The following is a 17,169-nucleotide window of genomic DNA, read 5'->3' on the forward strand; positions in this document are numbered from 1 at the left end:
GCAAAATGGAATACGGTTGATGCAGTTAATGCTGGCTGCTACTGCTACTGCTAAAGCGCTGGTCCTGTTCATGTTGCAACGAAATTCGAAACTGTTCGTTCAACCAGATGCATGCAGTTTAGCCATTCAGTCAGTGTCAACGTAATGCAAGCAAAACAATAAATTTCATTGATGTGGCTCATTTTTGCTTGCTGTTTTTGTTTGTTGTCATTTCGAATTTGTCCATTATTTTAAACACAAAGCGATAATCTATGGACGGATTAGCTGTGCACAGTTTGTGCACAATGGGCAAAAACCGAGACAGAGACGACGGGAGAAGTAGGGAAAAAATGTGTGTGTTTATACATATACGCTGCGCAGCAGCAACGAGAGATAAATGGTTGCAAGACTAAATTGAATCTTCGAGCAAATAGATTAATGACGTCGTCTCGTGCATTTGCAACCGCATTGTTTTCTTTTGGATCGTTGGCACTTTGGATGAGTGTGGCCACAGTGTAAGCGCGCGTGCGCGCGTGAGCACACAAGCGCACGCGTGCTCTCGCATTCACACCAGATATAAAAAGAAGTATTTACGATGCGGACATTGGCACCCCGTCGTGTTAGAAATATGTTTGGCATGTAACCCGAAATACAAATAAAATGTTTGTTGCAAGCTTCAAGCTTTCGACAGCACAGAGCGAGAGAATGACAGCGCCAGAGAGTGAGAGAGTGAAAGAGGGTGAGGAGGAGAGAAAGCCAGACTACTGCTGTTGCGACCGAAATGAATGTTGTAACAAATGAAAAAAAGGTCATAATCGAAACGGGCCAGTCGAATCGACTTTCGTAATGTAATACAATCAATAACGATCTTTTAAATGCAATTTTAAGATACCTACGACGGTAATCTCGACGTTTCGAAACGACCAATTTATAACAGTCGAGCATTTAGTGGCTCAGTAAGAATGGCGACGTCGGCAGCTTCAACGTCGACGACGATAAAGCGATAAACTCAATCCCTTCGACACTTCAGCACTAGTACTGTTGTTTGCGAAACGGCAGAAGGCCATCTGGCAAACGCCTGTACGCGTTGTGCATCGCAAATAATTCGCTCGTTTGACCATCATGAATTTTATTTTGCTCTTTTACTGCCGTGCCCAATGATCTCCAACCACGTGGTTGGTGTGTTCATCTTTTCGTTGTTTTTAACTCCATTTTCTCGCCACTTTTCTCTTTCGTTTGGCGTTCATTTATTTTTTCTTCTTCTGCAAAGTTGGTGGAGAGGGGTCAAAAAAGAAGGGAGACGAAGCGGTCCGACTACAGTTTCGATTAAAGAAGAAAAACCACTTTATTAAATCGAAATCAGTCCAATTTCAAGTTTAATGAAGTAAGTTTTGAGCGTATTTTCCTTTTGTTCCTTCTGCTCTTTTCTCATTCACACTACACACACTTGCGCGCGCGCGCGCATGCTCTCATAACATAGGCAACGTTTACAGCACGAGAGACGCTTGTATCTCTTACTCAGCCATTTCGACGATGCCTTCTTTTTTTTGCTCGTGAATGTGTCTGCGTTCTATTTTCTTTCTATCTCGCCAACTCCTCTTATTCTGCCTTTTCCTATTTATTTTGCAAAGAAAATATTTTCGCTCTTTAACTAATTAAATGATAAAAAAAAGCGATCGAGTTAAGGGCAACAGACGAACGAACGAAGTATAAAATTTGAAGTAAAGAGAAAGTGCTTGAAATTGAGCGCAATTTTAAACTAATCATTTATAACACTTATTTGAAAATCGTTTAATGATCTACGTAGCCGAAGAGAATCGAAAGTTCAGTGGGAAAATTTGCGATAATTTCCGGATATCGGAAGAAGAAGAAGAAGTAGCGAAGTGGCTGCAGTCGAAGCAGTCAATGAAAAGGTTTTTAAAAAAATTAAATAAATAAGAAGAAGAAGTTTAAGCAAAATAGACGCTAAAAGCGTGTGCCAATTTGAAAAGTAGAAATACGGCAAAGTTTTCTACTTTATTTAATAAAAATTGATGAATAACAAGGAAGTTTGAAAAGTGCAATAGCGGCGCAATGATTTTATTCGCTGAAACATTTATTTAATATATACAATTTATCTGTGCTAAGATTTCAGCGCATCGATTGATTGAGCTGTTTCCGATGCAGTTCAATGCATCCCAATTTTGATTCAGGGCAAGAGAATGAGACTCGAATTGGAAAGGTGTATGGAATTGGGTGGGAGAGCATGGGAGATAGATCCGAGATGTTTTATCAAACTTTTCAATACAATCAGCTGGAAGCTTTCAGGAACGAGCAAACTTTTCAAATGGATTATTATACGATTTCCTGTGCTTCTTCTGCGTCACAACTCTGTTTTTTTTGCATTAAGATTTTAATTGTCGAAGAACAGACACAGCCGATCCATTCATTCTTGGAACGGCAGATCGGCAGGCAAACGAACCGATATGAACGGTTGCACAAAGAAGAATAAGAAGAAAGGGCAGAACAGAAAAACAGAGTAGCAGCAACAACTTTGCAATGTTAAAGTAGTGCCAATAATAAATAAAATGCGAAATAATAATAATGGTGGAAAGATTGCATATAATTTCCCTTTTACCAACATATTTTCCGATTAATCTCGTTTGCGGGCGACTCCGTTTTCAGTACACAGTCGATGCGCGCAACATTGCACGCGCGCTCAACTCTTTCACTTGATACGCACGAGACGTTCTCTTGACGCTTTTCGTTCACTCATTGGGTGAACACAGGGCATTGTACCGCTCAACATTTGCCGGCTCTCAAACAATTGTACGCTGGTTTTTTTTTCGCCACCGAAAGGCGGATGATCTAAGGGGCGACCGACTGCAAGAGAGCAGAAAAGCAAGCGAGGGAGGGTGCGTTGTCGTTTTCACTTCATATTTATTCGTTTGTTGAATTGTTTTTTTCATCCATACATTAAGCAGATACATTCGCTTATTTTATTCCTTATGCTCGAAGAGATTATATCGCTCAAGGAGAAGATTTAATTTTCTCATTAAAAATAATATTCTACCACTTTACATAGTTATAATAACGGAAAGAGAAGTACAATTCTAGCCATAAAGAAAGTATTATTATTATTATCATCATCATAATCATCATCGTTGGTTCTGGTTGTTGCCGCTGTTACCATCGCCGCGTCGTTCATTTCGCAATATTTTTTTTCTTCCTTTCTTTCTTTCTTTCTTTCTCTCTCTCTCTCTGTCTCTTTTCGCTGCGTATTTCTCTTGTTCATCTGTTTTTCATTTGTGTCTTGATTTTTTGCCATTCTTTTTGTTCATCGTCGACATTGTTCACAATCTCTTTCGGTTCCTGGTATATCTCGTATTTCTTCTTTAATTTTTCACTCACTTCTTTTTCTTGAATACATCAGATCGAATCTGCAGCGCCATAAAAATAGTTCTGGTTCGTATGCCAAGCTTCCGTCATGGCTGGCTATAAACTTTCTAAATAGAATTAAATATCTTATGGTCTTGGTGTCTACGACAATGTTGTTTTGCATTCACCATGGGGTAAAAAGAATGCGCACCATCAATTCCAAACAAATCCACCGAAAGAAGAAAGAAACAGAAAAAAATTATAATGCGCCAATAGAATATAATAGCGACACTTTCAACGATCTCTTTCTGTCTGCTAATTCACAATTATATTTGTCCAATTGGAAATTGCTTTGCTATAAATACATGGGCAGTTTAGTTGTAACATTGAATGGCTTTTATTCTTTCTGTCGCTTTTAAATATATGTTGAAAACTTTGACAGTAACAATGCCACTTTTGGAGCAATGAATTTGCTTACTTTGCAAAAGACTTAACTAACAACATGTATAATTGTGTTTTATACTCGTATTACAACACTTGAATTACAAAAGTCATTTAGATGTTTTCAAGCAGCTACGCCTTCCGAAATGAATCAGGTGCTCAAAAAGTAATGGGGAGAACTGTGTACGGTCAATCTATTGCGGCTGGCATCGATGGGAGGGAAAACGAGGACATTTGAAGTTCCTTCGCAGCCGATAAGAAATGTGTGTGAGAATGACACACGCAATGTCAATTACCTTGAGTGTGTCGCAACTAATCCCAATTAGCACCTTTGCCGTTCTGTACACATGATATACCAGTTTACCCCATGGATTGGGGACACTATTTAGCTATGTTCTCAACATTGCGTTGCATTTAATTCTCAATTATTCAATTGCATGCTCATTCACCGCCACTTTCAAATACACACAAGTGCGCGTATACTTACCAGAAAGGCGAGAATAAAAAAACTGACGGAAGCACGCCAGAATAAAAAAGCATACACAAACGGAATTATATGAATAAGATTGCAATGGTGTACACAAAGTTATGTCGAAAAAAAATAACCATGCGATTGTATGAAAATCAAAGCAGTAAAAAGTATGAATTAAAACATTCTCACAGCGAATCAGGCGCTAGAACGATGAAAGAAAGAAATTAAACGAAAACAACAGTAGTGCACACAAGATGAAATTAAATTGACGATAACAACCACTGAGAGAAAAAAAGAGCGCGCACGACGCACGAGTAGAGGAGGAGAGATGGAATGACTTCAAAAAGCGCAAGAAATTCACTGTGCCATTTCTCATTTCGTTTATCTTCTATTCCCTATTATTATGTATCGCTGCTCAGCTTCATGCTTTCGATAGCAAGGTTCTTTTTCTCTTTTCCCATTCCCCTTCTTCCGCCCTCACGCTTTGCTTGTGTGTATCTTCATCGTTCATGTTTTGTGTTCATTTGAGATTTTTCTTTTAATTTCTTACGTATTTCCTCGCATCTCGTTTGTTTTTTTTATTCTTCTTCATCTCCTATTCCCATCGTTTTGGCGCTATTTCTCTGTCTGATTTTTTTTTCTCTTCTCTTTTCACTTTTTCGTCGCATCCGTTTCTTATTCGCGTTGTTCAATTATAGTATGTTGTGTTGCCGTAGTCGTAATCAGCGAAAACTTTTCATATTATAGCAATAATTCTTATTAAAACAATTAAAAACGAAGACGAACGACAAAAATATGAAGAAAAATAAATGTCCACAGCGAAAATCGGACGCAGAGAATTCTCCTCTCTCTTTCATTCACAACAAATTTTCTGTTCGTTTTTTTTTGCCTCGTTTCTATGGGTTTTTTTCTTCTTGTGTTGCTGTTTGTTCATTCGAATCGAAAAGATTTAACCGTCATATATATACGTATATGTAGAAAAAAGAAGGTACAGTGATTTACCTCATTTGCAGAGCGCTGCGCTGGGTGTAATGAAGAGAGAGACGGCACACGGCCAATGGATGCCTCCTGAACACACAAATGCCAATTGCTTGTGTCTGTATTTGTGTGTCGTCTATGTGTTCAATAAGCGATTAAAATTATTGAAACAGATATCTGCAAAGAGAAATAAGAAGAAAATAAAATAGTTTATAGTTTGATAGTGCCATTTGTTTTGAAGGAAGCAACAACAAGAAAAATGAAAGGAAAAAAAACGGGAAAAACGAGGAGAAAATATTTCAATTGGAATGGAAAAGTTTGCTCGTCGACGACGACGATGTTGTGCGCGAGCGACAGGAAAGTCTCATTATGTTTTTCTATCTCTCTCTTTCTTGGCCGCATTCTTTTGCGTGTGAATTCACAACGATATAAAGTTGATAATGAAATCGGAATTGTGATCGTCGGCAAACAAGAACGACGAGCACTGTTTCACAAACCGATTTAGTGATTATGTAATACATTATTATGGTTTTCATCCACTTCCACTAACTCATTATTTTCTACAATTATAATTTTCAACTGGATTTTTTTGTTCATTCTTTCATCTCATCCCGCCAAACACACACAGACACAAACACTGTCCACGGCTCCACTAGTAGTGGCGCATGTTTTGGCACGAGCACAAGTGCCGCCGTGTACATTTGTTTGTTTCACCACAAAATGAACAATTGTCGATAAATTAAATTTTGAATTAAGCTAATTAAAAACATCGGGCACAAATATTTCATTGAATAAATAAAATGGACAATAGGATGGCACGAAATCATGCCAGTGGCATATGCATTGGAAATTTGTTGGAAAACACGCCACCGTAATTATATTCAAATCAAATGTTCGCCGTAAAATTGCAAATTAGATGTGTCTTTCAATTAATTTTCGCAACAATTCGAAGTTTCGGCCAAACCGGAAGAAACAACGAACTTTTTCATTGGATTTATTAAGCAAATGAGTAGAAACAAAAAAAAAATCAAATCAACATTCATTCGCATTGCACCCTAACGGGCGGAATTTTTACGTGTGGAAAAAATTAACATGTCGGGAAAACGATTGAGTCGTGGCGTCAACACGAAAAATGACGAGATTATACCGGGTTTCAGGAGATGAACAGAGCGGCGCGGAGTTGAACGAACCAAATAGCAATTTTGCAAATGCTGAATTATAATAATGCATTATATCCAAGGGAATGAATTAAACAAGTGTTTTTATTATTTGTTACTTCATTTGGCGCGCGTGTGTGTGTGTATGTGTGTATAAGCACGATTTTTTGTTTTTTTCCCACACCCGTTCTGGCTCCTGATTCTCATTTACATGTTTTACCTGCAATATTTGCGTTTGTACTGATGTTGCCATGTTGTTGTGCCATTGAACAACGCATACAGCAACAATTGGAAACTTGTTAAAAAAATATAAACATGGATCAAAAAATTAATATTTAATTTGTATTTTCACTCTTTTCATTTGCGCTCTCTTTTGCGCTCGCTTCGCATTTTGTGTTGTGTTATCGCGTAAATCAAGTAGAAAGGGCAACGAAATACGGTACTTTCTCCCGTTTGCATCCGTTACACATTTTCATTGTTTTCGATTGGCGAACACCGAATCGTAATACATTATATGAGGATGGCATGGTCATTACGTAAAATGCGTGTAACGCGTATGATTAAAAAGTCATTAAATCAATTATTATTTCATTTCGAAATGGACTTTCAATGTAAATAGAAGAGCAGCCATGCACACACAAACAGCGAGAGAGAGAGAGAGAGAGAGAGACACAGATACACAGCCGAATCTTTCATTACCTTGGAAATGGCATTCGCGTGAATAAACAGTTGTGTAAAAATGGACTTTAACACAATTGTCAGTTAAAACACGTCGATAATCATATCTCATACAATGGAAAATAATTAGGAGAAAAATGGTAATGTATTTTTGATCTTTTTTTCTCTCGTATATTCCAGAAATGATTCATTACAGCTATATTCGTTTGGCAGTGTTGGGAAGAGTGATTTAACTCATATGACTCGTGAATATTTAATGAATAATCGTGATGCTTTTTCTCTTCCCTGTTCCTTTTCTCTCGTGTGATTGATATCTTTTATGAGGGAGTGAACCGTACTGTGGTGAGTAAATTTGGTGACACGGAATGAAGCCATTCACATGCGACTTCGTTCGTCAAGTGTCTTTTTCCCCTTGTTGTTTTTCGTTTCTTTTGTGCACAAATTGAAAGTCTTGCTTTGAGTGGTACGGTTTTTTTTTCATCATCCCATTCTTAAGGTGACTGTCAAACAATTTTCAAACTCGATCGCTGTTTGATGGTGTCCAAGTGCAGCCGAGTAGAACAGCGTGTTTCAAATTGTTCTTACACAAATGTCTGCAACACAGTGGGAGCTGCCAGAGGAGCCAAGAGAAAACAATGAAAATGCAATAATAATAATTGGCTGTGTTAATAATGCGTAACATAACAGAGTGTTATGATTTTGAATTGTCGAATATGGGTTTATTGTCTGTAATAATCACGAACAAGAATCTTTTGTAATGCGCTCAATGCTGTGCACTCAGTTCATGCTTTCGCTTTGGTGTGTATTTTTTTTTCTCTTCTGTTTTCAGCGCGCACGCTACATTGTCTCTCACTTTGAGCGAGTATCATGTTGCTGTCGACGATAAATCAATAGACGAGTACGTATTGGATGGAAGAGCGATTGATGAAATAATTTCAAACCCCAAATGACTTGTGCTCATTGATTCGAATAATGCGAGAAGAAAACGATCAAAGCTCAATGTAAAAATGTGCACAACACACACACACACACACAGACACAAACGCTATCAGAGTCGATCAACACAATTTTGAATGGTAAAAAGAGTCAGACCCATCTCATATCGGAAACGGAAATCAGTAAAGAATATTTGCACGTATATATGTACGTATGTAATATGAACATTGAATGGTGAACTGCGACGCAATTCGTCCCCATAACAAATGAATGGTTTCATCGTGTCTCCGTCGTCATTGTTGCTCTTGTTGATTTTCATTTTTCGCTTCTCTGCCGTGCTTAAATACCTTGTCACGGGCATCGTCTTCATTCTTGTTGCTTCGTTAATGAATTTTTGCGCGTATCCTGTGTGTGTCTGTGTGCATTTATGTGTATGAAAAGGCAGACAAGAAAAGCATTTGGCCATTTCAGTCAGATCAAATACGATATTACAGTCCGTAAGTGGAATGTGTTCGTGCTCATTTGACTTTTGTTTTCTTTGCCACATTTTTTCTCGCTCTCTCTTTCTCTCTCTCGCTTTCTCTATCTATCTTTCCCTTGATTTTTTTTCGGGTAATGATACTGATTTTGTGGAAATATGCTTGGTATGCTCGCATTGCATGTACGACGACCCATCCAAAAAGGCACCGACAGACTGGATAGAATCAGAATGTTTCTGAACAAAAAGAAGAAAAATACCATGTGCGTGTGTGTGGATGTGGAATTTAACTGAAAGTAATATATATGAAGAGCGAGTCTAGTTGATCGCAAATAACAAACGCAATCGGACGTACACAATTTGTTTCGATAACTTGTTGTTTGTTGTTGTTTCTGTTGATGTTGCTACTGCCATACATTTTCCCATTACTTTGACGCTTCTCTCTTCTTCTTTTTAATTTCTTCACTTCACAGCGTACATACACAGTACATGTGCACATGTGATGCTGATGAACTTAGGAGTGATGTTAATAGAGTTCATCACAAAACGATGTGTCTTTTGTTCGCATCTATTTTTTTTTGTTTCTTCCGTTTTATTTTCCCAATCATTTGCCACATATGTAGCAAACAAGCGGGCGAGCGGGCGAGCAAGCGAGGAAACGAGTCACGAATGAACGAGCTTTTTCGATAGCGATCCGACTTACTGTCGTACATCATTTCATCATGGTGCGACGACGAGTTTGTGTGCAATTTAATTCATATTGCTGGCTTTCAACATGCTACTGATAATAGCAGATGGATAATGATTTTATGTGTGTTCGTTATTTTTCCATCTTTTGCACGTCACTTTCTCGGGCGCTTTGCAATGTGTGTACGCTGCTTCTTGAGGGACCCAAACGCATTCGTAACCATTCACGGATGGTTGAAACGTGAGCATTTCTCATGTGTTCGCAAAAATGATTGGAAGACACATACACACATACTCACACACACACACACATGTTGTACACACATTCTGCATAATTATGTAATGTCAAGTATGATGACAGAAACTGTGACAAGACAATAAATGTAAAAACCATGCCAGCGCATACAGAAAAAATAAAATAAAAAGAATTCAACCAAGTTGATGCACAAACTCACGATGCGAACTTGAAATAGAATTGAAAATATTCTGTAGTGTATATAATGTGACGTGGTAGGAAAAAAGTGAAACCAACCAACAAAAACAAAAATCGACAATGTCGATTACATCACCGGAATTGAGATATTTGAGAACTGAAATCCAGGTTGGGGATTAAAATTTATGCTAAAGACGGTAAACGCACGCACATCGTGATCCTAATGACATCGACACAAGCTCATGTACGATCAACTCTTTCATTTGGCATTCAGTGGACAGTGTCATGCACACGGCAAAAGCTCCTACTGTAGGTGCGCTTTGCACATATAATCCAAATGGAATGAATTCCAAACTCACATACAAATACAAGGCCAATGACAATAAACGACAGCATCGACGACGGAATTGAACGGTACTGATTCGATGCAGCTCTCTTTATACATATTTTGCTCATTTTCTTCAATCCCTGCCTCAATCAGCTGAAGTGCACTTCATTCGTACTTGTTTTTTTGTTTCGTTTCATTTCAACATGACACCACAATCGATGTGGTTTGAATCGAGAGCGAGAGTCGGAGCACATATATACACAAACGAAGATCAAACGTCACAACGACACACTGACATCTAACGATTACAAAATCTGACGTTCACCAGTTTCAACTCATTTTGTACGTTACACATTTTGTTTGGACAGTTTTTCCATTAAATTCTTGTGTAAAATCAATTGTAAATGTGTATGCGGCTGCCGTTGATTCCGATGCAATCCCAGCAAATTGATGACTGTGTTTGACTTTCTCTTCAATCGCATCGATTCGGAATCGAATCCACAAATACGTCCACAACGAATAATTTAAATTAATTTTTCCTCGGCGAACTCTCTTCTTTCCTCGTTCTCTCTCTCTCTCTCTCTCTCTCTCTCTCTCTCTTCCTCTCCTTTTCGTACCATTCTCGTCGAATTTATTTTTTTTTTGCTCGCATGTTTTCTAGTTGTATGTTCTCGTTTCTCTTTTTTCTAATTTATTATTCAACTGTTGGCTAAATGTCGTCGACGTCATTTCGTTTGTACGATAGGTTGAATTGATCTGGTTTACATTATGAATTAACTTTATACGGGTACACCAACTGGTGAGAGTACCATTATAATACAAGTAGTGACCATCGTTTTTTTTTCTTCTTCGATTCAAAAAATTTACAAGCAAACAATTTTACCGGGGTGCACAAGCACATCCATTTTTCTTGGGAAATTGTTGAAATGAGACTCCTAGTCAAATAGATGTTTACCAAAACGACCGGCCCTAATAAAAGAAGAAGAAGAAGAAGAAGGCAGAAAAAAACCGGAGAGAAACCCGTGTTCGTCTACGGAATCAAGCAAATTACAGAACGATGATCCATTCCAAATGTGATATTCTCCGTTGTGTGTGTGTGTGTGTGTGTGTGTGTGTGTGTGTGTGTGTGTGTGTGTGTGTGTGTGAGTGAAACTGGAGCACATTCCTCTATTATGAGCACCGGCTGTTGTAATTCATCGTTGACAGTGTAAGGTTTGGTGCAAAAAGTGTGGACATTTCGGAATAAGGTATTCCCAATTTGATGGATTACATTTCAACATTCTGCACAAAGTATAAATGCCTAAAGAATTGTTGCGATGTCACCCACTCCTTTCTTGACATGCACACATACACATACAAGAACTTTGAAATGAGGATGTACAAACGCACCAAAAACATTGAATGACAAGTGGATCATAAACTAAAAAAAAACTTCCAATGGGAAGGAAGAAAGGCACCATTTAACGAAAGTTCCAACACAAAAAAGTGTTTCCAATTTCATTGTGTTTTTTTTCTCTCTCTATTTCTCTTTTGCTCGCTCTTTTCGTCGTTTTCTCAAATTACAAGCGTGAATGGAACAGGGCAAATAACGGTATCGTTTGCCTTTGGATCCATTGCTCTCATATTATAATTATTTATTGGGGTGGATCAGCGCATATTAAATTAAGTTCTTTCATTCGGTATTTCAACGTAAAATATCTTTTATTTCATTCAACTGTCACTGTCAATATTCAACTGCCTCTGATTCCCATTTTTTTTCCTTCTTTTTATTTTCGCTGAATTTTCTCGAATATCTTTCTCCGTCGTTATTGTCATCGCTTAATTTTCCTAGTCTACTTTGTTTATTCGGTTTGGTTTGGCTCGCTTCGACGGGCTGTTGCTGCCACACACACACACAAGCTAAGTTCTTCCTCTGTGTGCCTATGGGAGTAACGTACATACATAATCGTTGTATTGTCATTTCACCAAACACAAATGAAAATTCCATATTGTTAATTTGACCGAAGTTTGCTAGCGCATTTGCACATAAAAAGGCGCCACACTTTTAACAGCGTTGCCTTTTGTAGTGACGAAGCGATCGGCGAAAAGGTACAACAGCGTCGCAACCGATAAACAAGAGAAGAACGAGAGGAAAAATTCAAATGTGCGCGTATGGTGAAAATGTTGACAAAAGTGTACACCGAAATTCAAAACGAAACGAAGAAAATGAAGTCAGAGCTCGGATACGCACATGCAAAATGCTAAACGCCATTGTTGATGTGGCGTGAGTGTTGCACGGTCAGAAATAAATGATAGTATTAGTATTTCTCTTTTATTTTGTCGTTTTCAACTTCTTCAGTTTCATGCTGCTACTGCTTGTTTTTTATTGAATCCATCCCCAGCCGCTCCTTTGTCTTTTCTCATACCATTCAGTGTGGCTATGTGACGCTTTAAACAATTTCTTTTGAATTGTTTCGTCATTCGGGTGTGTGTGTGTGTTTTTCTCTCCCTTCTCTTCTTCGCTTTTTTTCCTTTTCTATTTGTTTAAGCGAAAAGTTTCATTCGAGTTATTGCCAGCGTTTCTTTTTTCCTCATTCTCTCTCTCTTTTCGTTTTTTTCTCCTCCATCTTCTTCTACTCGAAACTTCACATTGTCCATTCGGCACATTCGACCAAAATGAACAAACCGACTGACGTGACGTTTACAGTCATTTACAATGCAATATAGAGAAAATTTAAAGCCCATAACAATCTTTCATTGTCGACAAAAATGATAGCACTTTCAATTCTTTTTCTCGCTTGAAATCTCTTCTTTTTAGTCTCAAATTGTTTTCTTGATACCCCGATACGATCCATTTCAGCCAGCTCTCTCCACCATTCTGTCGCTCTCGCTCTCACTCGTTCCATCTCCTTTTCATCCGCTTACTTGCTCATTCCGTCGGTTATTTATTGTTATTTATTTACACTTATGTATAGTATAAAATCACCTACACTTGATTCTTGTGTCTGTTTTTCTTTTGCTCTTTTTCGGTCATTTCGATTTGTAGGCATCAAAGGACTTTTTTGGTCCGAAGTGCGCGCACATACACACAGACACAGACAGCAATAACATAACACGTTGTGCACACCATCAGAGAGAAAGAGTGAGAGTGAACGAGCGAGGAAAAAAGGGATATAAAATATGTAGAGCCATAAAATAAGAGAGCAACGGTGGCATCATGCTCAATGGGTGTATTTGTTTTGTCTATATAAATGAAAATGAAAATGAAAAATCTCCTTGTCGACTATGAGAGTGAATTTCCCATGCATTACACAATGGGCCATTGTGCATGTGTGATAGACAGTTGTTACACACTGATCTTCATACATCCATCGGGATCCATCACATTACTTTCAACGCTCATTCTATCCCTTTCTCTTGCTCGCTCGCTCGTTCGTTTCGTTCGTTCGTTCAACACCATTTCACCGGTCAATACATAAATAATACCAAATGCTTTGGGATGCCGTTATATCGTCACATGTTACGGCATGGCATCGTATGGCATGGCCGAACATCGGTCGTTACCAATCAATGTGAAATAAATTGCTGCTGTTCATTTTATTATAAAGTTTTAACACAAACTTTACGGAGTTTCTTGCCATCCTTTCTTCCTTTACCCTTTTTGTCATTTTCTGTTTTTTTTTCTCTCTCGTTTTCAATACTGGGCTGTGCAGTTTGTGTGCTTTGTTTCCCTTATCTTCTTCCCGTTTCATTCACAGTTGTCGTTCATCATTCACCTCATATTTCCTTTGTGCTCTATTCGTCTCCGTACAAATTCTACAGTGACTGTATTGAGTGTAGGCTTCTTTTTTATTAGCTTTAAACTGCCACCGAGTTTATCATTAAGTCTTCAGCTTTACTGTCACAAGAAAACTTTTCAATTTGCTTGTCGTTTTGTCTTTTTCGTTAGTCTGCACCTTGCATTAAAATTTATTGCTTTTGTAGTTCGTATGATTCGTCTTCGTCCGATCGACCGACGGTATCTGAAGACGAACCAAACACGAAGATCAACACACACACACACACAAAAGAAGAAGCAAAATATTGGGTCAGAAAGGGTGGTAATTTATATCCAGTGGGCAAAATGCAAAATGAAATTTTCTACCGGAAAGTGTAAGCATAAATCGGTGTGCATCGTACAATGAAGCCGCTCAGAAACGGTTTCAAAGCGTCAAGCAAACCAAGGTACGGTGCTCACACTGTGTGGGCTCGAAGGCAAACTAGAAAGATTGACGAAGCAGAAAAAAAGACGGACTGAAAGAAAGCCAAATGCGCTACTGGCTGCCGTATTTATTGAAAGAAAATGAAAAGACGGATAACTGAGCAAAGGAAAGTGAATGGTGATGAAGAGTGAAAAAAGGTGACAAAACTCCAAAAATAACGGTAATTATTGGAACGTTTACGAAGCCAGAAGCGATCGTCCCGTGCAGCTCATTCAGAAGTGATTGAGTAAGAAAAGAAATAGCGTAAAAAGAGCGATTATATGGCAATAATTGGAGCCATAGACATGTGCATAATATTCAATATAATTTGTGAAGTTTTTGCGCACGACAGCCGTTGTCTTTGCGAGATCGGGTCAATGAAAGCATCTTAACACACACACTCTCTCTCTCTCTCTCTCTCTCTCTCTCTCTCTCTCTCTCGTTCGTCTTTTTCCCATCTCGCTCTGCATTTCTTCTATTTTTCACGCCAATTTGCAGGACTTGAAAATGTCGGATGCAAAGAGAAAGAGACCCAAATGTGATACAAACAACAAATCAATGTTTGACGGTCACTGAATTTGCCATTGGTAGGCAATAATCGGAAGAAAGGTAGCACTAGCAGCTCGTCGACACACACGCACACGCTTTCACTGTGTGTCTCTCTCGAATGGCGAACACTTTCATTTGCACAAAATAAATCGTGTGAATAGCTTTGATTTAGCACATAATATTACATTGGAAACGGTTGCCGATGGGGAAAGGTTATGATAGAGAGAGAGCGCGCGCGCGTGTGTGTGTGTGTGTATGTGTGTGGTGTTTTGGATCTAAAATGCACGAATAAAAAAGAATTGCGTACATTTGCTGAATCGAAATGTGTTTTGGCTGAAGTGGGTGGTGATGTGAATAACGCAAGAAATTGAAACGTACACACACACACACCAAACAACGAAGAGAGGGAAAAGGAGAGAAGAAAAGAAAAATATAGTCAAAGGTGAAGAAAATCATGTTCACTAAAGATACGTTTCATAATTTATATATTCGTTCGTTGTTCGTATTTGTTCTCTCCCACTTCGCCTTCTTATTCTGCCGCTGCTGCTACTGCCGCTGCCTCGTTTTTCCTTGCCCAAGACACACTTGATGTGAGCAATATTCACGGGCATACGAACGGATTCAGCCTGCATACAAATGGAAGTGGTCGTTTTTCTTGTGAAGTATTTTCACAAATTTTCACACTTGTTTTTTTGTATTCACTTCATTTTATTTTCGTCGTTTTTTTTTTGTGTGTGTCTTCGTTCTCCATTCTTCTTTTCTTGTTCGTCTCTAGTGTCTCAGACAACAAATGTATCGTTGAGATTATTTGAAAATTCCACCTTTGCAGTAAATAAAGATCGCCTTCACCGCACCACTTTCTCCTTCATCTAAGATTGAGCTCAAGTGAAACAGCAAATTCGCTATTATTTTGCTACTTGTGCTCTGCTGTTTGTGTCGTAAATGGAATGGATCTCTCATGCGCTTTTTCGCACTCTCTCTCTTTCTCTTTCGCTCGCTCTTGTTCATACACATATTCGACCCATTTTATGTGGTGGTCGTATAATTGAAGCATTTTCCATTGCATTTGCTGCCTGTTAACCGTATGTATGCGTTCAACGTTTTCTTCTCCGTACCAAGTAAGTTTGATTTGGTTGCTTGGCGCATTTTGTCGACAATAGCTGTATTGTCGATAACGTTGTTCATTTTTCCTCTCAATTTGCTGTGTGTTTGCGCCGAAAATATTATATGTATTATTGTTATAGCCGCCACTTATGCAGATTGTTATTTCTTTCTAAGGAACCATTTTGCTCAATTCACATGTATTAAGATGCATTAGTGTTGATATATTTGCGGGCTGTATCTCACAATTCATACACAATATATACACATACATACATGAACAACACAGTCATTGCCCCATAGTCGTATAGAGAAGGAGTAGGAGGAAAAAAACGAAAGCAAGACACTAGCTTTCACATTCATGACGTAACCAAATATAATTCAATTTGCCGTGTGCATCAGTTCCTTCTGTGAGCATGGTTCGTCGAAAGTCAGCATCAGCATTCCAATTTGTTCGGTGTCCATTTGCAATTCGATTTGTGTGCACCTAATCTCTTGTTTTGTGTCTACTTTCAATTCTATTATCTGGGTGACATTCATTTCGTTTCGAATATTGTATATATTTGTCTATTGACATAATTTTGAATTAACTGGAATCGAACAATAATGAAATCGCACGAAATAATGAATCATAAGCAAGAAATAATTATTATTTAGTTATAAGTGCAACAATAACCTGAATAGAATTCGGAGAATTTAAATAAGTCAGCTAAGCAATTTATTGTATATAGTCTTTAAGTGCATGAATAAAATCGTCAGTCTTTAATCAACCATCGACTACAATTCACCTGTCTTTTAATGACAACTTCTATCACACAGAACTTAGTCATTTTGGTCCTTCGAACACTAAAAACACAACCGAAAATCTTCAATTTCAACAATTTCAACAAAGTGAAAAAGTCCAACTTTTTTCAACAAGTGAAATATTCTTCAAGTTTTATTAGTGCAGTGTTATCAAATAACAAAACGCAAGCAGTATACGATCTTCGATCAAAATGCAGGCACTAATTAAAGCTCAACGCGACGCAATTCGACAATTGCAGAAAACTATCACCAACTACACCAAAGACGGCAACGACAGGAAGGCTGTTCCAGCTTACTTCTCACGTCGCATCAACCGCCTAGACACATGGTGGATAGCATTTGAAGCGCGCCATCAATCTCTGATGGCCCAACCAGACGCAAATCAACCATACTTCAGAGAAAACTTATTCGATTCGAGCAGGGAGTTGTACTTGAAACATCGCAATGAATTGCAAGAAGGTTTAGTAAAAGTCGCTCCACAAGGATTTGCAATGCCACCAAATCCGAACGAACCCAACGACGATGAAGACAACAGCGATTCAGATACGGAAGATGAAGCATTGAGCAATAT

At 38.3% G+C, this 17,169-nt stretch overlaps 1 protein-coding gene across 2 annotated transcripts in view; it reads right to left on the reverse strand.

Moving 5' to 3' along the window:
• LOC129578493 (uncharacterized) overlaps positions 1 to 17,169 on the reverse strand; it is a 132,651-nt gene that overhangs the window by 82,608 nt on the left and 32,874 nt on the right. For both annotated transcript variants that reach the window (XM_055467186.1, XM_055467185.1), the window contains exon 2: positions 5,252 to 5,404. The gene's annotated coding sequence lies outside the window, so the exon portion shown is untranslated. The remainder of the gene's footprint in view (positions 1 to 5,251; positions 5,405 to 17,169) is intronic.

Source organism: Sitodiplosis mosellana, unplaced genomic scaffold, assembly GCF_009176505.1.
Source record: "Sitodiplosis mosellana isolate CC-2019 unplaced genomic scaffold, AAFC_SMos_1.0 Smas_scaffold_6226, whole genome shotgun sequence".
NCBI lineage: Eukaryota > Metazoa > Arthropoda > Insecta > Diptera > Cecidomyiidae > Sitodiplosis > Sitodiplosis mosellana.